Here is a 22635-nt window from a genome sequence, read left to right as displayed (position 1 = left end):
TTCCATGTTTGTGCAAGGAAAGGAGTTCTACTCTTAATTTTTTGGACCACTCTCTTGACTTAGCCACATTTCTAACATTCTACCAAACATCAGTCAAAAAGCCCTAGCCAGACCAAGTATTTGTGTTTTATATCAAGCACACCTGATGCATATAATGAATCCCTTGATTAGTTGCATCAGATGTACTTGAGACAATCCCTAATTTGCCAATGTGTGCTCTTATTGGGCATTCTATTCAGAGGACTGAATAAATCTGAGCCTACAGTAGTCATTAAAAGTGGCATTTTGTGTTGAATTGAGAGAAACTGCTTGTTATATTAGTTGTATTGAGCCATTTAAATTTTTCTTCTGTTTTTTTTTTTTTTTGCAAACAGCTGAAAGTTTGAGAATCTGGCAAATAAACACAATTTGAAATGGGGATTGAATAATTTTGATGGCAAATGTAGACAAGGCTGGCTGTCCCACCCCCTCCCTTCTTTGCTAGACATCATCAGTTTCAGATAGTAACTGGAGCTCTGTTCTCTCAAAAAAGTGGAGATTCCAGAGGTAGGTAGGACCCCAAGCTGTCAGTCATTTATGGCATACCCTCAGAATACCTATCTGTTGTCTTTTAACATCACAATGCTTGGTAAATAAAATTCTATGTTTTTCTTCAGCAGACGTACTATGATTATTATTTAGCACTTGTACTTTTCAGTTCATCATTGCTAAAAATGGAACTGTAATAATACTTGCCAAATGATTACAATGTTAATTAGTGTAAGACACGAGCAAAAAGAAACATTGTACAAATCTAACATACTCATTTTAAAACACACACACAGTTCTGTGGAGGTGTCCCTAAAAATGAAATTGTGCCTTTGTGTTTTCAAAGTTAACAAAGGCAAATACGTGAATGGTGCACACTCTTATGTTCAAGTCAGCTGCCAAACTCCTCGCCCAAAATTGGATGCAATAGTTGTCCTAGAAGGATGAATACACATACAAATTGTAAGTGGAGACAAAACGATTCGTAATGAAACTAAAAAGTGGGGAAACCTCACCCCATCATACTAAAACTGGGAAACAGTCCCTAAAAGCGGGGCAGTAACCCTCATGAGAGCAGCCTAGACTGTCCCTAGGTAATGTCAAGAGGGTGACAACTGAGCGATGTAATACACCAATAACACAACAGTACTAAGAAGCAGATGTTACTAAACCAATCAGTAAGTATAAACACCACAGACTGACAATACAATGTGGCCAGGAGGACGCAGACTGGACCAGAACGTCCATCATTCAGATGAATGACCTGCATTGCCTAGAGGAAGAGCTGGAATAAATCCACATTCATAATTGCCGATTGGCCGACTAGGAAACACGTTGACAAATCAATCAACACGCCAGCAGAGGAAGACTACATGTTGGTGTCTGAGCACATGGGCCGGGGCTGATGATGTGATGTCACTCCAGATCTGATCCCATACTGCGGCCAGCCTGCCTGGAAGCATAATTTTTAATATTTATCTTACAAAGTAACACTGAAGTTCAGGCTTTGACCATTATAGAACCAAGTTCATATTATGCAAGATATAAGTCTGCAGACTAATAATATAAATGGTGTTAGAACTGCATTCAAAAGGCTCTAATACCTATGAAAAGAATACACTTTGTAGGTCTTTTATCAGTTCATAACACTCTCTTAATAAAATGGAGACACAGAGCTAGTTTAGCGCTGCGTCCTCTTCTAGATTTTCCCTTCACAGTGGTGAATACGATGTGCAGGGTACTGCAGCCTGCCCTATTTACTTGAGTGGGGCTATACTACAGTTTCCTGAATGTCCAGGAGTCAGAGCATTGCTGTGCAGAGGAAAAACAGTGGTCAGATCCCAGTCAATCATCTAGTGATGGCATATCCAATAATAGGTCATCACTTTTGAAGATATAACCGCCCCTTAATTATCCAACATCCCCTAAAATTTAACCAACGTCAACTAAAACAACTTGAACTTACTTGCTCCGACTTCCTATCCAATGAACAGAATTGAAGTTGACAAATTAATTCAGATGTGATGGAAGTAACCCAAGTGCTCACTTATATCAGACATATATGAGGCAATAAAATAGGATATGGGGTGTTGATTGGGGCCCTCAGTCTGAAAAAGTACTTTTTAATGCTTTCACAACCATTTGCAGTACAAGATCTCTACATTAGTTACCTCCTTATTCCTATGAAATGATGACAAACCTGTTCTAGAGGACATTAAAATGTAATATATTTACTAAGACACAAGTAGGCCACGTGTAGAGCAGCTTTTAGAATAAGGACGTGCTGCATAGTATCTCTCTACTATTGCCCTTTAGCGGGCCCCCCTGTATGGCTTTCTATCGAAGTTGTCACTGCCAACCAGCCAGTGACTCAGCATCCTTTCAGCCACTAGCCAAGCTTCCTCCGGCACATAACACAGACAGAGGCTGTATTAGGACTCCATGCACTCGTCTGACAGATGGAGTGTGGCCTACAATACGTCATACTGAACGTACAGTGTACAGCACGGCGAGCGTTTCAGGATAAATCTATTGTTTTCTTATTAATGCACTAAGTATAAAATAAGTGACTTTGCTACAAATAACTTTTTTTCCTATTCTTGTTTTGCATCATCTCCCAGTTCTCAGCCCACAGCCAATAATACAGTAAACAATGGATGGTTTCATTCTGGTCGCCATGGCCACGACCAGGGACATTTATTTATATTATCAAAAGACAATTCTTCTATTCTGTTCTAGTATAAAAATAAACAGCAAAAACAATACAGAGTTTACCTTCTAAATAAATGTGTTACACTTATTTATATTCACAAAAGTTCAAAGATTTTTCCTGTATTCTAATTTCCCATAATATGAAAATCCCCTCAGAAAATCTTTCATGTCGTGAGAAACATCAGGTTTTGGAACTACCTATGAGTATTGGGCGTATCTGCAGTCACACCTTCAGGAATTTATTAAGTTTAATCAACATTAGAAAAAATTTGACAATATCCTCAGTAGTGGGCTGTGCTGTCCTCTAAGTTAGTAAAGTATTGTGAAGTATTCTCTGTTCTGGTAGGGTAAAAGGCTATGGATACTGTATGCTGCGATTTGCTGGCCGCGAGCGGAGAATCGCTATGGTTCTCCGCTCGTGGACAGGGGGGGCTGCGCTTTCCATAGCAACGCATTACCCGCAGCCGGATTATCGCCACGGGGAGCGCAATGCAAAAACACCTGTGGTCAGGCAACCTTAGGGCTGTTGCATGCTTGCGTTTTTCTTCACGCGATATCACTGCATTTTTTTAATGAAAATGTCAATAGGATTTTCTAATGTTAAACATGCATCACACAAAGACCCCAACACAAGTCAGAATCTTGTGACTATCCTAGAAAATCTGACCATGAGAAACTGAAATAATCATGGCATGCATGAACCCTAGTGACGGTGCTACTGTGAACAAGATAAGGACATTTTTCTAAACACTAAGAAGTTCATTCGAAGACCATGAAATACAGTTAGCTTTTTTAATAGTTAACCCTTTCCAATTCTATTTGTATCCTGGTTTTCCTAGGGGGCTTATTCTTTTTCTGCCATTATACAACGGCGCTATATGCTGGCTAAAACCAGAACTGCATGAGGTGACATGTTGGATAGGCTACAACAGCAGAGAGGCCGGCAATATACAGTAAGAGAACCCTGACGAATGTCTTCCAACATCGGAGCTGTACAGCCTTAAATCATAATGTCTTCAGAGGTCAGACAGTGGATTGGAAAGGGTTAAAAGACTGACTGACCACACACTAATTAAGTTGAAATAGATTAAAAAAAATTGAAACTTCAAAAAGACAACTAAAATATTGTGAAGCCCCAAACGAACATTTAGTCACTCGATTTTTTTTCCCCTTTATAGATTAGTGCTTCCCAAATAGGGTTCCCAGGAATCCTGGGGTTCCTTAAGCCCTGATAAGGGGCTCCCCAGAGCATAGCAAATGACAAGACCTGTTACTTTTAGAGGATAAAAGCGGATTTCCACCTCCTTAAAGGATGTTCTGTAAAGCAGTAAACATGTCAGAGCATTATTATAGCTCTGAATAACAATTATTGAAAGCTTTACCTGTGCACAAAGGTTCTCTCAGGCAAGAATGTCATTAGAGGTCACCCAGAGATGGAAACACTTTTCTGGGGTTCCCCTGTGGTAATAAGGTTGGAAACCACTGTCATGGAGTAATAATAAAAGGAGTTCTATTGTGCGTGTGTGTGTATATATATAATCTTCTATAATCATCTAGATAAAACAGGGTGGCTGGCATTCAGATACTGCTTCCCTAATCACTTGACCGGAGACAGATCAATGCAGCATGGGAAGTAAGGGCAAGGAAATCAGGGCAGTGAACCATTGGTAGCAAGATAGGCCTGTGACGCGCAAGTGGATTACAAACAGCAGGGCAGTAGAAAAAAATGGAGAAGACCCCCTTGAAAATCAGAAATTAAAAATCTGAAACAGAGTGCAAACAGCAGCAAATGAATGGGTAAGGAGAACTTGTATTATAGAAAACTTGTTGGAAACTCAGGTACACTAAGTGCATTTAAATGTTTTGTTTTTTTTTAAGTGAATATATCAATGAGAAAATGTAATTAAAAAACACGTGGCCAATTTGCTTGCAAATTGTGCAACAGTTGTTACAGAAGCTTTTAAAATGAAACAAGATGCACCCATACACAGGAGATAGAAGTCTGCTGAAATGGCTGATTTTCGCTATTTCACCCAACCACTGTTTGAAAACATTGGCCATGGACTATTTGAGTACCGCATATTCTACAAAACTTGGCCAATCATTTGTGACCACTGCATGCCCCAGAGAGTTTTTTTTTTTTTAAACCGACTTCCTGAGCATCCAGTTTACGCTTTCCTGTTGCTGCTGGGACAATTTGTAGGGGTGATCCTACAGACAACTGATCTGTTGCACGGTGGTCGATCTGGGTATAGCCGCAGCTTTTGAGTATCTTCACAAATGCTAATAGTGGAGCAGAAGAAAGTCACAGACCAAGTACAAAAAGAAAGCATTTGAAAGAAACACTTCTAGGAAAATTCTCCTAGAACTGCTTGTATGGAACACATACCACATCAAATAATTATTATAAACCCAATCATCCAGAAACTCATTCTTTATATGTAGTAAACTTCTCCTCTAACGTAAAAAGAGAACAAAATATAGCAAAACTGTGACAATATGCTATGGTTTTAAAAGAGCCACACCAAAGCCTTGAGATGCACAAAATGACCTTTTTTATAAATCTAACACATGTATTCATCCTCAATGCTTGTTTTTCACTGAAACTACCAAATGTGAATTTGGCTACACATTCTCCTGAATTCACATGGACTTTTACAAAATTCTCCACACCCAATGACCAATATATAATTTAAATGTGCTTTAATTTCTCATCATTAATGTAGTGCCAACATATTCTATTGAACATTAGAAAGACTGTTGTAATGACTCACATTAGTCCCTGTCCTCAGTGGGTTTTAAAAGTTACATTTCCCTAATTCACACAGACACAGGCCAATTCTATATGTATATATTACAGCCAATTTTAAGGAAAACCTGTATTCATTTGAATGGGTGCCACGTAATTCTAAATTTCCACTGCTACAGCTGCTGGGGCTAGGGGTTTAACCAAGTTTGCTCCATGTAAATTTTAAAACATGGGCCAATAAACTGTATTACTAAATCTGGTCATACACATAAGGTAAAAGTCAACAACCATTTGAGGAAATGGCTGAAAATCTCATGTTACTGGGGCCTCTTGACTACCTCCCAATGGCAGATGTGGCAAGAAAAGAACGCTTCACCCTTTCTTCCCACGGGAAATAAACCACTGCCAAAAGTGTCTGACAGCATCTTAACTCCTTTCCCAATTGAAATAAATATGCACACACAGTCAAGCTGAGCTTTCATGTTTATGCTGGAATTGATGGAAATAGCTGTGGCAAGGTGACCATTTGGCCAACAGCTATTTCAGATATAGGACTAAAAGTGCACCAGAGTTTTTAGGTTTTCTAAAACATAACAGGTTCTCCTTAGGCCGCCTGCAGATGGCTGGGTCGGATCCGGCTGCGAGAATTCTCGCGGCGGGACCCGACCCGAGCGTCTGCAGAGAGCAGCGTGACACTCACCTGCTCCCGTGGCCCCGGCTCTTTCATGTGCCGGCTGCCGGGTAGCTGGCGCATGCGCAGAGCGGAGTCCGTGGCCGGGGAGTGACGTGAATGAGGGGGAGGGTGGGAGAGGCAAGGGCCTGTGCTATGGGTGTTTTGGGTTTATTAAATAGTTATACATTACAATTATACCAATTATACATTTTTGTTATTTTAACTATAAATATCGCAAATTTATTGTTTTTTTTCTCAGTTATGCTCGGTTTTTTGGCAAATTTTGACACACCAAGCTGAAAAGGTTGCCATCATTGATCTATACTCTACCACAACACATTTGCTCCATTCTGGAAAAGCAAATTCCACTTAAACAGAACTATTTTATCTTTAACTTGAATTGTTGGGATGGGTTGAGATGTAAAGAACAGAGTCCTCCAGCTAAACAAAAACCAGATACTGAAAATGTCAGAATGTTATGATTAGTGATGTCTCCAAAGCTCGTTTCAGAGTGGTGGCATTCCAGAGGCCTACAGGAAGCCTTACAGGACAAATATTTGTTGTTCCCTTAGCTGTAGCTGGATAAAGAGGTAGAGTACTACCTTAATTTTCATTCTTTTAGAATGTGAGATCTACAACACCAATTCCAAAAACGTTGGGACGTTATGTAAATAAAGAAAAAAAGAATGCAATGATTTGGCAATCTTAGCCGTATCATGCAAGAACAAGCCATATAACAACACAATCCAGAAATGCCGTCTTCTTCTCTGGGCAAGAGTTCATTTAAACTGGACTGAGGCAAAACGGAAACCTGTTCTGTGGTCACATTAATCAAAATTTTAAATTCTTTTAGGAAACCACAGACACCATGTCCAGCAAAATCAAGAGGGGAGAGACCATCCAGATTGTTATCAGCACACCGTTCAAAAGCCTGCATCTCTAATGGTATGGAATTGCATTAGTGCCTATGACATGGGCAGTTGACACATCTTGAAAGGCACTAATAATGTTGAGCGGTACAGAGGTTTTAGAACATATACTCCCATCCAGACAACATGTCTTTTAGGGAAGGCCTTGCATATTTCAGCAAGGCAATACAAAATCACATTCTGCATCCATCAGAACCAGCATGGCTTTGCAGAAAAGTCTGAGTCTGAACTGGCCTGCAGTCCATACCTTTCACCAATAGAAAACATTAGAAGACCCAGAACTGTTGAGCAGCTAGATTCCTACATCAAACAAGATTAGGACAACATTCCTCTCCCAAAATGCCAGCAATTGGTCTCCCACTTCCTAGACGCTTGCAGACTTTTGCAAAAAGAAGAGGGGATGCTGCACAAAGGTAAACATGAACCTGTCCCAATTTTTTTTTCAGATGTGTTACTGCCATCAATTTCTAAGTTAATTAGTTTTTACAATAAAATGGAAAAATGTCTCACTTTCAACTTCTGATATGTTCTATTCCGAATAAAATATGGTTATACGAGATAACCAAAACCAAATCATTGCACTCTTTTTTTCTTTACATTTTTAAAGTGTCCCAACTTTTTTTGGAATTGAGGCTATACACCCGACCTCCTTATAGTCTTGCTAATGCTAAAAGATAACAATTGTTGTTAAAGGCGATTTACACAGAGCGATGATTGCTCAAAAATAAAAAAAAAATTGTTCAAAGGACAGTCTGAGTGACAGCTTTGAGCGATCATTTTGCATAAACTTTTAAATAGCTACTCAGCTACTTAAGAGCAATTAAGTGTGCAAGGGCAGCTGAAAGCAGTTAATAGCCCGAGCGCTCTTATCTGCTTTCAGTTCTTTTGTTCTCCGAGGGGAAACAATACTATCAGCACTCCCTGTGGAGAACTGCTGATAAGGCTGAATGACGATTTTTAGGTTGTACTGAATTTAACGATCAGCTAGCAGTGCACGAAAAGTCCATGATGGCCGTGCGTTTAGATACAACAATTATCGCTCAAACGAACGCTTTTTAGCGATTTTTAAACAATCATTGTTCCGTGTAAATGGGCCTTTACTCATGTGCCATCATCAACCAGTGAGAATTCTTAGTGCCTGGTTGTCAAAGGAAAGGTAATGTCCAGGTGAAACATCATTTGGGAAACAGTGCTTCAAAGAGTTTACTGATTAGGACAATTGTAGCAAAAAAACAAATGTAATTTGAAGTTTACATGGCTGCATTGTAGGCCTATATCCTCATCCATATGCTGTACCAAAAAACTGGATCCAAGTAAAGAGACTGAAAACTGTTCCTCTTGATACATTTAACTGAGTTTACATTCTGCATTCTCATGTGCCACAATATTTTGTCACTGTCTAGCTCCAATGTTGTCAGTACATAATTGAAATATGGTGCAGTGCATTAAAAGGGTTGTCCAGTTGTAAACTATTGATGGTCTATGCTCAGGATAGAACATCCACAGTAGATTGGTGAGGGTTTGCCATCCAGAACACCAACTGATTAGCTTCTCACTGGACAGTTGTGCTGATGCATGGATCTAATGTGTGCAGTAAGCAGACAGCTCTGTTCTCTCAGCAGTGGCCAGGCTTGGTATTACACACAAAGATACCACTCATTTCATCAGTGGAAACTTGTCCTGCAATACCAAGCCTGGCCACTGCAGTGGGAAATAAGCTGTCTGCTTCCTGCAGAAATCAGATCAGTGCACAAGCGCACTGAGCGGATGAACAGCTGATTGGCAGGGATCCCAGGAGGCAGACCCTCGTAAATCTACTATTGAGGACCTATACTGAGTATAGGCCAACTGGAAAATCCTTTTAATAAACAGTGCACACATCTGCCTCCCTAGAAATCATGATCCAACTATGCCAATTTTCGACATTCAACGTCTACAAACAAGACCTACGTTGACTTTAGATACTTTATTGAGGTCATCCTTATTAGATCAGTCTATGAATTCATTTAGCTGTGCAATAGTTGCATGGGAGAAGAAATATTGTGCTACAGATATTAGAAATATAAAAAATTCTAAATTACATTGATGAATTTGGTTAATGACATACATTTCAAATTATGCAAAAATCCTAGATGTCTATTAAACAGATTGTGTACTTTCCCTTGAGTCTGAATCCTACATCCCAGTGGACTGAAAATATAATTAAAAAGGCGTTTCTTAGAGTAGAATCCGGCTTTCAAAAAACTGCACAAGTACAGCGTTGTGTAGTAATTTCCGTTCTGGATGCATGTCACTCTTACAGGGTAGACTGTTCCAGCTTGATATGGATCTAGAGAAGAACATGAAGTTCACTACACAACTGTTGTCAATATAAACACCATGCTGTTTGCACACTCATATCTAAGGCATAAAATCAATCACTGTGGTTTTAGTGAAAGTGAAACTGTCAATTTAGTGAGTCTTAAAATTGCAATAAAGTAAATCAGTGAGAAATGCCTACACCAGGGTAAATCATACTTCCCCCTTTCTAGGGTTTTGGTGGTGTCTGATTTTCAGATGGCATCATTCTGTTTACGCAAGTCTCAGGTGCACCTTTTTCACAAATGTGATAGTCACCTCCAACCCATCATTTTTTTAATGAACCAGACCAGTTGGTATGGACTTCAGCAGCCTTTGGGTGCGTTCACACGAGCGTAGGCGTATTTACTTTCGCATGAGCGCAACGTATAATCGCCAGAGAGAACGTTTTTCGCCGATCACGACCAGAGCTAGAAAGCGTATTTTCGTTTGTTCCTACTTTGCAAACTATCTTTTCGGCCATCGAATATGCGTTGGCGTGTATTTCGGTCGCATATGTTCCGGGTTTTTTTTCGGGTTGCCGTTTTTACGCCGTAAAATCGCCCATGTGAACGAATACATTCGAAACTATTGCCTCAGATGGTCACGTATATACGATTGGGCCTAAAAACGCGCCGTTTATGCGCTCGTGTGAACGCACCCTTTATATGTGAAAGCAACATGTTACCTAATCTTAAAGGGGTTGTCCCGCGGCAGCAAGTGGGTCTATACACTTCTGTATGGCCATATTAATGCACTTTGTAATGTACATTGTGCATTAATTATGAGCCATACAGAAGTTATCAAAAGTTTTATACTTACCTGCTCCGTTGCTGGCGTCCTCGTCTCCATGGTGCCGACTAATTTTCGGCCTCCGATGGCCAAATTAGCCGCGCTTGCGCAGTCCGGGTCTTCTGCTGTCTTCAATGGGGCCGCTCGTGCAGAATGCCGGCTCCGTGTAGCTCCGCCCCGTCACGTGCCGATTCCAGCCAATCAGGAGGCTGGAATCGGCAATGGACCGCACAGAAGAGCTGCGGTCCACGGAGGGAGCAGACCCCGGCGGCCATCTTCAGCAGGTGAGTATGAAGACGCCGGACCGCCGGGATTCAGGTAAGCACTCTCCGGTTTGTTTTTTTAACCCCTGCATCGGGGTTGTCTCGCACCGAACGGGGGGGGGGGGGGGGGTTAAAAAAAAAACCCCGTTTCGGCGCGGGACAACCCCTTTAAGGAAACCTAGATTACAGAAATTGAACTGTGTCTCTTCAACCCCATAAGAACATGGTCTATTTTGGTCTTTAGGATGCAGTGATTTTTTTCAATATTTTTGCAGGACAAGTAGTATTTTCTAGTGGCACCATTTTAGGACACAGATAATGTACTGAGAAAACTTTTGATACTTTTTTGGTAAGACTAATGGAATACCATGCAGTATAAATGACATGCTAACTTTATTCTATGGTCAGTATAATTACGGGAAATGTATATAATTTTTTTTTATATTTTCCTAATTTTGCACACTTTTCCATCACTCCCTTTTCTGTTTCTTCGAAGGCAAGATCAAGAAAAATATAACAATCTTCTTGCACAGTTCGTTATTTTAGATTTTAAAAGCATTCACAGTGCGCGTTAAATAACATCATTTTATAGGTCAGGTTGCTAAGGACGTGGTGATACCAATTATATGAACTTTTTGCTCTACCTCTTTTACAGAATATAGTCATTTTAATTGATCAAAAATTATTTTCTGTATTGCAGTGTATTATGACCTATAGCATAACACTAAAAGGCATCCTATAAGGCCTAGCCTTTGTCAGGCAGAGTACTACGACTACCCACCTGAGGTCCTTGATTAGGCCCACACCTGTCATGACAAGCCATCAACATTCCAAGATAGCATCATAGATGGGGGGGTAAGAGTTTTTGCAATGACTGAGAAGGGCCACCCTCCCTCTTTCTAGCCAGGAGGCTAATCTGATTATCCCCACTGCTGCAGCTATGAGTCATTTGTGATATACAGCTGACACATACTGCGGAGGCCACCTCCATAAGGGCAAACGCAATATCTGATGGAGAAACTCGGGCCGATATCACACTTACCAATGTGGGATTTACCTGCATATGCGAGGCATTTTTCAGGCAAAACCGCCTTGCATCGGTGAAATTCTGATCCTTACGTACAACGGAGGCTCGAAAGTGTTTCGCATTGATTTCAATGGGAAACCTTGCATCTCACTCGCATGCACATTGCGACGCTATATACTAAATCCACCAAGAAGTTAAAATGTATGTACGGCTTTGCAACATATTTAATTGCTATAATGCAATGCAAAATAAAAAATGAAACTATGTAAAAAGTCTAAATTAAAAGGGAATGTATCATGAGTGAACAACGTACATAGTTTAAAGAGAACCCATCACCTCTCCTGACAGGCCTGTCTCACTAAGAAATTATCCTCACCTCGCTCGTCCCCAGCCGCTGGCTCCGGTCTCCACTGTCTTGGTTTACAGGCTGCTGTGACGTCCTGTAAATCTACAGTAGCAGCCAGTGACAGCGCAGGGGACTGGCGGGGAAGAGGCGAGTGACTTCTGATTTTTTAAAACTCATATGGGAACGGGTGACAATTGTTTCCTCTGATGCCCACGGGCGTATACGTAAAACTCTGTGGCTCTCCCAAAAGCATTTTACCCATTTAGCAAACATATGCTCGGCCAGCAGAGACCAGTCAGAGACCACATATGGCTGTGTGCGCAGTGCAAATTTCCCTCTATTTCAGAGAAAGAATGTGTAGGAAATCGCTGCCCATATGAAATGTATTGTGAATGGACAGTATCATATGCCGCATGGTATGCAGGGAAATAGAGCATGCTGCGATTTATTTCTCATGCGTACCTACATGCAGTATCTACACGCTGATGTGCATGAATCAATAAAAGTCCATTACTGACTCCATTCACTGCATATCACGCATCCGCGCAACACACAGTGATAAATACAGTTGTGGACATGAGCCCTAGCTTGGACAACTCCTTTAACATCACGGTCAAGCTTAGGGCCAGTCATTCTGTCCAGGAGTTCCATTGGGCTTTACGTCTAAGGCCCCCTGCACACAGGCGGAAATTCCGCAGCGGGATTTCCAGCAGAATTTCTGCCCGTGGCCGCTGCCATAGGATTGCATTAGAAAACACAATCCTAGGCAGAGTGTTGAGATTTGTCTGCGTGAAATCACACGCGGAAAACAAATCGTGGCACGTTCTATTTCTGTGCAGGTCTCGCAGATGCCCACACAGAAATGTCAGTGGTGACGAGCCGGCTCCTCTCTGCGCATGCGCCGGCTGGCCGATAGCCGGCACACAGTGCCGCAGGCCTCTGCAGGGGCACGGGACCGCATCCAGCTGTGAGAATTAGGCGGCCTAAATCCCCAAAAATGACACCCTTGGACGGAATGGTGGAACAACTGACCAACATTAATGAAACCTGCTGAAATGTTACAATTCTACGAGCAATAGTGGTATAATTCTTAGCTCGATAGCAGCAAGGCAGCCCCGAGGCATTATGCCAGCAGCAGATAAACTGGATAGAGTGAATTAATAGAACAGTAGCACATACAGTAACATTTCAGCCATTATTAATAAGGTTACAATGTTACTTGCTCTAAACTTGTACAGGAGACCCAGTTGAAGTCCTACATTATCTCAGACCTTTTAATTGGGCCTCGCTTGGGTAAGGCTCAATACTTATCAGCACTCACTCATACAAGTTCCATACAGGGGTGCAGTTTTGGGAAATTTAGAAATAAAGCCTGATTGAACCCCTGGATGGAATGAGTAGCAAGGTGTGAACAGGCCCTTAAGGTACCTTTATACGGGGTGATTATCACCCAAATTTTCAAATTCAGGCAATGATTGTCCCGTGTTTGTGCGGCCGCGACAGTGTGTGAGAAATTGGTTTTTAGCAGAACTAAGCGATGCTTTTCAAAGCAGTAAACTTATGAGCCAAATTATTGTACTGGGCAATAATTATAGAATGCAGCACCTGCCTCTCTACCAAAGCTTCTTTAAGACTAGGACATCATTAGGGATTCCACAGGGATTCCCCAGGAGTGAAAACTTCAGAGGTTCCCCTTCAGAAATAAGGCTGGGAATCAATGGAGCCAGAATACTACAAATATCCCCCAGAGAAGTGTATTTACACATTTATATAGCACATACTTATTCTGAAGCACTGTACATCACGATCTCCCCTTTGGGGCTCACAGACGAAGTTCACCTATGAATATGTCTTTGGGAGAACCAGAGTACCCCGAGGAAACTTACACAAACACAGGGAAAACATACAAACGTCACAAAGATGTTGCCCTTGGTGGGGTTTGAACCCAGGGCCCCAGCATTGCAAGGCAAGCCACTATGCTTACCCCATGTATCTTTGGGGATACACCTACCACAGACTGAGAACAAAGGCCCTATATCTCATACTGGCAAATATCTCAGTAGCATAAAACTACAGTGATGGTGCTAAGAGCAATGCTTCCTTGGTCAGTTTTACAATTTCTTTTTCAGAGAGCTAGTCTTGCTGAATCAGCACTCTATAGAAGGAGCATAATGTAACTTTTTTTTCCCCTTAAGAACATTAAGGTGCCCATACACCTCCAATAGCTGTCAATCGAACACATAGTTCGGTCGAGTGCTCAAATATTTTCCATGGGCAGAGGGAAGTTTGTGACTGCCACACACCTCTAGCCACTGCTTATCTTCAAGGAGAACAAAAAGGATTGGGTAGTGGAGCGCAATGTGCCCGAACCTTCTTTCCTCTCACATCATCAACATAGAAGGCCCTTGTACACGGTCAATAAGTTTGAATGACTTCTCTGATGAGTATGGTGGGGGGGGGGGGGCCTTAGTCTTTTTGCTAGGAGAATGAACTGCACTGCTATCTTTATACCCAGAACAATAGAGCAGTCCCAATGACCTAACATATCATGAGTAAAGGCCAAAAATCTGATGAAATGGCTCTGTTGGTGGAGATATTTGACAGGTAAAAGAATATATTGCTGTATCTAGTTGCAAAATGATTCTTCCTCTTTTTAGCAGACATTTCAAACACTGTATAAAGGCCGGCAGTGCTCCCTTGTAGTCAGGAAATGCAATGTTAACCTTTTCATCACTACATATTAAAGAGAAAAAAAATAAGATCCCGGTGGCCACAGAGGGATAAGTATATCCCTTATTGGGGTTGAATACTTGCGCAGTTAATAAAGTGGTCCCCCTTCGGTGGGCTCTGTACAAGTAACTGAGTGCCCTTAAACATAAATACAGCAACATCCTTATAAACATTATGGTCCTCAATTGTCCACACACTTTAAGGCACTCATTTTTTGAGCAAAAAATTCTGACTTTTTAGATTTTTATGCCTCCCATGGATGGATTTCTTTACTATAATTTGATTTATGGTGCACATCTATGGCAGCTCGTAGCTGGTGTAGATTTCATTTTTGGCACACAGTTAACCATAAGATACCCTAAATTTACTAAAAAGCATGTTGCCGCACCTTACCCCAGTGCACTTTCTATTAAAACAAGAATAGGAAGCACGAGTTTTGGCCTAAGAGCTGCATCAGCTGAACCACCCAGCCCCGCTGCTCCAACGTTCCTTCATCTTCCCAATTACGACCACAGTCCTGCTTATAGAGCATTGCGTTTTGCTTTTAGCTTTTTTTCTGTTTACAAAACTGAAATTATTTCTAAATGAAAAGGTCAGCCCTAAAGCTAACTTTATTTATGGTGAAATACAAATAAGATGTTACCAAACAGATGACACTTGAGGTTTTGTGTACCCTTTCTAGGGAGTTATTGGGGGAAATCCCTCAGAAGAGAGTAATGGTGAAACTGTTTGTGACTGGCTTCCTTACAAAGATATGATCAAACATAAAAGACACATTTTACATGTTTGCATCCTGTTAACAATTCACTTGTCATTTAGTTGCAAAAAGCCCTGGTTCTTTGCAGCGAGCAGCATCTGACACAGGTTAGGCTACATCCACAGGGGTGAGAGCGATATTGGGCCGAGAGCCCCAGCCTGATATCACACTTGTCAACGTGAGTTTCGCCCGCGGATGCCAAGCGTTCTAAATGCAAAAATACCTGACATCACTTCTGTTAAATTGTGATCCTCCGGCGCTTGTTTCCCGGGCGTCAGAGTATTAGCAAGTACTTCCCATTGATCTCAATGTGTGCACATGGCTATGCATTTCATTTGTTTTTTCCTCTCCTCCACGAATGGAGCAGAAAGATGGAAACCCTGACAGCAGCTTAAAATATACGTTCAGATCTACGCTGGAGGCTTTATTCGAAACCTCCAGGGCAGACCCTGCACAAAATCTCAGAAATAGGACAGAACTATGTTGTCTGGCATATGGGAAGCTGAACGGACCCCATTACTATTCGTTTTGCATGAGTCTTTGTAAGCCAAAAGCAGGAGTGGAAACTACAGAAAGTACAATGGAAAGATTTGTACCTTTTCTTTGGACCCACTGGCTTACAAATACTGACTAAAATACGGCCATGTAAATGGGGCCTATTACAGATCCTGTGTTGCACTGACTACAGAGCTGTATTCACAATACTGCTTCTACACTAATGGAAACAAACCTATCTATAGACACAAAAAAGTACTGTACATTCAATGCATGTAGATTTATTGTAACTGTAATATTGGGAACATACAGTATTAATGCATACATGCAAAGTTTCCCCAGTAGACTATCAAGTCAATAAATCCCCAGTCACAATTCCGCTATTTATGACAGTCCATTAGGCCATATTCATACTCACATGTCCATTTAATGGCTAATGACCCCGGCAGGATTTCTGCTGCGGTTTACGCGGTGGAAATCCACGGCGTTGTCCCGCAGCTATTAGGTTCTATTGAACCTAATAGCTCAATGTTCACGCTGCGGAATTCCGCAGCATGAAAGAAAATGCGGCATGCTTTATCTGAAAGTCAGCCGTCACGCTATACTTACACTGTAGCACAGCTGAAGTATCGCCTGAATACACGTTCCCACCCGCCGACGGCCGCGTCGTCCGGCACTGCCGGCGTGCCACACGCTGTACTGCGCATGCGCACCGGCCTTCCATGCAGGACATGTACAGCCGACTCGGAGTGCTGAGTATGGAGGTTTTGGTGGGCGCCGTGGCAAACTGCGATATTCTGCTGGCGGAGTCTGTCACGGCCGTGGGCATGAGGTCTTAGGGTGCATTCACACATAGCTGATTAGCTGTGGATTTTGGTATAGATCTGCAACAAAATTTCTACCAAATCAGCTACGTATGAACACACCTTTAGGCCAGCTTCACAGGAGTACAAGTGCATTTGCGTGCGCCAAAGCACTGCATTTTAGCGGAATGAATGAACGAACGCATTGGCGTTATTCACTACACCTTTTGTCCCTTCATGGCATGTACATATGCGCAGCAAATAAACGTACCGATTCAAATGGTTATTTCCAGATCTGTTCTTTTTCTAGCACAATTACGCAGGGTTTCACGTATCTCTTTGCATATTGCGCACCGCCCATTGACTTCTTGGGGGCCCTTTGTTGTGCAAATACACAGAAAAATAGAACAGGTTATATATTTTTTTTTTTGCACGCAAAATATGGAAATGTGAGCGAACCCAATGAAATCAATGGGTTCTATGCTCTGCATATTGCCGCGCAAATGCGCACATGTGAAAACTGGGCACAAAACACGTTTGAAAGCACTCAAACATTTGTCTGTGTGCCGTCTGATGTTCACAACCTTGCACATTGTATCTGGGAAATGGATGAAAATAGCACATACAACTATTTTTTTTCACGCAGACCACCAGCCAGGCTATTACGGGGCTGTGTGCCGTCCGTGGAATACACATATGGCACGCGAACCAAACATACTCTATGCAAATGAGTCATGAAGCTATAACATCCAAGTTATATTTTGTAGTAGGGAACCTTTCACACATGCTAAATATTTCTGCAAGACACGCCTAAAAATTCCACACGTATACAGACAGGTAGTGGAGCGGAAATCCGCAGCAGCAGATTAAGCTGCGTTTTTAGTTGCTGATTGTGGAAATACTCTGCATACTTGGAAGGTTTCTAAGAACTGCAAAATAAATTACACTTAATCCAGGGAAACTAAGTGTACGCAAAAAAGTCTTTAAAATAATACAAAAAGGTATAATCCAAAACATTTATAATCACATTATATATGCAAAGACGGAAAACTGTCCAACCTTTGTACATGCAAAATCACCCTTATACATAAAAGTATAAATTACACATTCAAGAATCACAATGGAATATTTTATATTTTCTAAAATATTTAAAAAGTGTACATTTATTGCCGATTAGTCATTTCTAGCTTCCTATTATATTGGGACTGCGAATCTAAAGGCCCAAAACTACTGCAAGACACAGTGGCACATCCACAGTAACAGTATAACAAACTGGTAACATAAACTCAATAGCACTAATATTTAACATACTCCAGATAAATGTGTGACCATACGTCCGGAAATGTTACCATGAGCTTCCTGATTCTGACTGTGCAAGTGCTTGGGTTATCACAAATAACATAATTTCCCACAATCCACAAATAGCCAGAGTGGGGACTACTGTAAAATAGCGCATACGACACTTCATCACATGCAAGTTGCTTAGGTTAATGTATATATATATTTTCCTTGGCATCATAGAAAAATCTATGATGCCAAATACTCTTGCGTAAAACAGACAAAAGCATTATAGCGGTGAGACCTTTACTGGCCAACCCTAAAAACTATGTATACAAGCTTTCAAGACTACTAGGCCCCTCAGTCAGGCTGCAGACAGTTGAAAAACGTCCCATCAGAGCTGTTATAGGGACCTTCCAGGGGTGCACCAACCAGAATGGCAACACTGAGGTGATTGTGAGGCAAGTGCCACAAAATGGCTCATGTATACACACTACCTCAGCCAGGCCATATATACTTCATCACACCTCACAGGGATACAATGAAGCTGAACATGTCCTACAGTGACCAACTGGTCTCCGACTTGTCTTCCTATCTGGTCAGCATTCCACCGCAAACAACATGAAGAAGCTGAGTGACCCAATGTGGCAGCCCTCAGACAACACACATGGCCAGTGACGCAATGTGGCAGCGCTCAGAGGACAAACATGGCCAGTGACGCAATGTGGCAGCCCTCAGATGACAAACATGGCCAGTGACACAATGTGGCAGCCCTCAGACGACAAACATGGCCAGTGACGCAATGTGGCAGCGCTCAGAGGACAAACATGGCCAGTGACGCAATGTGGCAGCGCTCAGAGGATAAACATGGCCAGTGACGCAATGTGGCAGCTCTCGGACGACAAACATGGCCAGTGACGCAATGTGGCAGCGCTCGGACGACAAACATGGCCAGTGACGCAATGTGGCAGCGCTCGGACGACAAACATGGCCAGTGACGCAATGTGGCAGCGCTCGGACGACAAACATGGCCAGTGACGCAATGTGGCAGCGCTCGGACGACAAACATGGCCAGTGACACAATGTGGCAGCGCTCGGACGACAAACATGGCCAGTGACGCAATGTGGCAGCGCTCGGACGACAAACATGGCCAGTGACGCAATGTGGCAGCGCTCAGACGACACACATGGCCAGTGACGCAATGTGGCAGCGCTCGGACGACACACATGGCCAGTGACACAATGTGGCAGCGCTCAGACGACACACATGGCCAGTGACACAATGTGGCAGCGCTCAGACGACACACATGGCCAGTGACACAATGTGGCAGCGCTCAGACGACACACATGGCCAGTGACACAATGTGGCAGCGCTCAGACGACACACATGGCCAGTGACACAATGTGGCAGCGCTCAGACGACACACATGGCCGGTGACACAATGTAGCAGCGCTCAGACATCACACATGGCCGGTGACACAATGTAGCAGCGCTCAGACATCACACATGGCCGGTGACACAATGTAGCAGCGCTCAGACATCACACATGGCCGGTGACACAATGTAGCAGCGCTCAGACATCACACATGGCCGGTGACACAATGTAGCAGCGCTCAGACATCACACATGGCCGGTGACACAATGTAGCAGCGCTCAGACATCACACATGGCCAGTGACACAATGTAGCAGCGCTTAGACATCACACATGGCCAGTGACACAATGTAGCAGCGCTCAGACATCACACATGGCCAGTGACACAATGTAGCAGCGCTCAGACATCACACATGGCCAGTGACACAATGTAGCAGCGCTCAGACATCACACATGGCCGGTGACACAATGTAGCAGCGCTCAGACATCACACATGGCCGGTGACACAATGTGGCAGCGCTCAGACATCACACATGGCCAGTGACACAATGTAGCAGCGCTCAGACATCACACATGGCCGGTGACACAATGTAGCAGCGCTCAGACATCACACATGGCCAGTGACACAATGTAGCAGCGCTCAGACATCACACATGGCAGGTGATACAATGTAGCAGCGCTCAGACATCACACATGGCAGGTAATACAATGTAGCAGCGCTCAGACATCACACATGGCAGGTGATACAACGTAGCAGCGCTCAGAAAACACACATGGCGCTCAGGCCTGTCCAGCATGTTATGACATTGGTGTGACGCCTCCTCAGAGACAGCAGCACAAACACCTCCCAACTAAACTCTCCGTCCAGCATAAGGAAGCTGTAGAGCAGACACAGCTGCCAATACAATGCTACAAACAGGAATGTACATGTATGTAGCGCCTTCACCAGCTGTAGAGATGTACAATACATCAACCGAGCAGCTCGTCCTGCAGCATTGTACTGCCTCGCGTGCATATGGGACTGTGGCCTTCCTGCAACTCCGTGCCTCACAGTGGGAGCTGCAGCTTCAGCAATGTCATATATGTACATTTGGGGCACCCACCACCCTGTACACTCCTCCCCACGTTACCTGCAGAGTCCTTCTCTCTTCCGATCCCCCATGTTGTCTCAAGCCATAACTTCCCCCAGACGAGCAGAGTGGCAGCCCCAGATAGAAGCCCGCTGCTGCCAGCCGCTGCCGAGTACGTCAGCTCGCAGACAACGTACAGCTGGCTATAGGCTATCTATATAGTAAACGTGCACCAGATCCCAGGAAGAATCCGAAGTAGATCCCAGAGAGATCAAGCAGTCGTCGCCGTGAGATCCCCGCTACTGGCGCTTCCCATACTGAGAGGGCTGTTATGTAAAAGCCGCTGTGGGCTCTTCTGTCAGTCCTGCAGTGTCCTCTGCATGTGGGAGCAGCGCCGTCACCAGAGCCCACACTGCAATGTACAGAGCGCTGCTCCTCCTTCTACCTAGTGACAGGACAGCAGTGGGGTCTGCAGGGGGTCCTGCATGGGGAATACACCACATATAGCAAGATGATCCCAGTCCCTGGGAGGGGGAGGGGCGGGCTGCACAGCGGCCCCTTTAACTCTTCTAAACACATCGAGGAAGTTTCCTGAAGACAAGTAACGCCTCGTGTAGGAGAGGTTTCTGCCACAAGTCTTATCTATTATGTGATTGTAATACAGTTAAAAGTTGCCCATAGCCAATGTAGCAGCGCTCAAAGGACACACATGGCCAGTGATACAATGTAGCAGCGCTCAGAGGACACACATGGCCAGTGATACAATGTAGCAGCGCTCAGAGGACACACATGGCCAGTGATACAATGTAGCAGCGCTCAGAGGACACACATGGCCAGTGATACGATGTAGCAGCGCTCAGAGGACACACATGGCCAGTGATACGATGTAGCAGCGCTCAGAGGACACACATGGCCAGTGATACGATGTAGCAGCGCTCAGAGGACACACATGGCCAGTGATACAATGTAGCAGCGCTCAGAGGACACACATGGCCAGTGATACAATGTAGCAGTGCTCAGAGGACACACATGGCCAGTGATACAATGTAGCAGTGCTCAGAGGACACACATGGCGCTCAGGCCTGTCCAGCATGTTATGACATTGGTGTGACGCCTCCTCAGAGACAGCAGCACAAACACCTTCCAACTAAACTCTCCGTCCAGCATAAAGAAGCTGTAGAGCAGACACAGCTGCCAATACAATGCTACAAACAGGAATGTCCATGTATGTAGCGCCATCACCAGCTGTAGAGATGTACAATACATCAACCGAGCGGCTCGTCCTGCAGCATTGTACTGCCTCGCGTGCATATGGGACTGTGGCCTTCCTGCAGCTCCGTGCCTCACAGTGGGAGCTGCAGCTTCAGCAATGTTATATATGTACATTTGGGGCACCCACCACCCTGTGCACCCCTCCTCCTCCTCCTCCCGGGTCTTGTGCCCGTGTTACCTGCAAAGTCCTTCTCTCTTCCGATCCCCCATGTTGTCTCAAGCCATAACTTCCCCCAGACGAGCAGAGTGGCAGCCCCAGATAGAAGCCCGCTGCTGCTAGCTGCGGCCGGGCATGTCAGCTCGCAGACAACGTACAGCTGGCTATAGGCTATCTATATAGTAAACGTGCACCAGATCCCAGGAAGAATCCGAAGTAGATCCCAGAGAGATCAAGCAGTCGTCGCCGTGAGATCCCCGCTGCTGGCGCTTCCCATACTGAGAGGGCTGTTATGTAAAAGCCGCTGTGGGCTCTTCTGTCAGTCCTGCAGTGTCCTCTGCATGTGGGAGCAGCGCTGTCACCAGAGCCCACACTGCAATGTACAGAGCGCTGCTCCTCCTTCTACCTAGTGACAGGACAGCAGTGGGGTCTGCAGGGGGTCCTGCATGGGGAATACACCACATATAGCAAGATGATCCCAGTCCCTGGGAGGGGGAGGGGCGGGCTGCACAGCGGCCCCTTTAACTCTTCCAAACACTTCGAGGAAGTTTCCTCAAGACAAGTAACGCCTCGTGTAGGAGAGGTTACGGCAAGTCCTATCTTTTATGTGATTGTGATAGTTGCCCATAGATGTATAACAACCTCTGGGAATGGGGCCTAAAAGATCTCTTCACTTTCAGCTTCATTTGGCCAGGCTCACATGAGCAGGTTGGATGTCCGCAGTGGAAGACCTGCGAGTGATCATGGAAACATCTACATGTGGTTTTCCACGCAGATGCACGCTTATGGACAATGCATCATCTGCACGGAAGAACAAACATGGAATGACATCAGAAAGCAGCCC

At 43.8% G+C, this 22635-nt stretch overlaps 1 protein-coding gene across 2 annotated transcripts in view; it reads right to left on the bottom strand.

Annotated features, from left to right (window-relative positions):
- The window catches only part of SH2B3 (SH2B adaptor protein 3), a 176725-nt gene extending 154470 nt beyond the window's left edge, over window positions 1-22255 (bottom strand). The window contains exon 1 of one of the 2 annotated variants that reach the window (XM_066603242.1): window positions 21813-22255. The gene's annotated coding sequence lies outside the window, so the exon portion shown is untranslated. Of the gene's footprint in view, window positions 1-20422; window positions 20831-21812 lie in introns of those variants that run through there. The other variant, XM_066603243.1, reaches the window with a different exon arrangement.
- Window positions 22256-22635: the final 380 nt, after the last annotated feature.

Source organism: Eleutherodactylus coqui, chromosome 5 (genome assembly GCF_035609145.1).
Source record: "Eleutherodactylus coqui strain aEleCoq1 chromosome 5, aEleCoq1.hap1, whole genome shotgun sequence".
In the NCBI taxonomy this organism is placed as follows: domain Eukaryota; kingdom Metazoa; phylum Chordata; class Amphibia; order Anura; family Eleutherodactylidae; genus Eleutherodactylus; species Eleutherodactylus coqui.
Note: the sequence above shows the minus strand (reverse complement) of the source record. Positions and strands in the feature narration are given on the sequence as shown.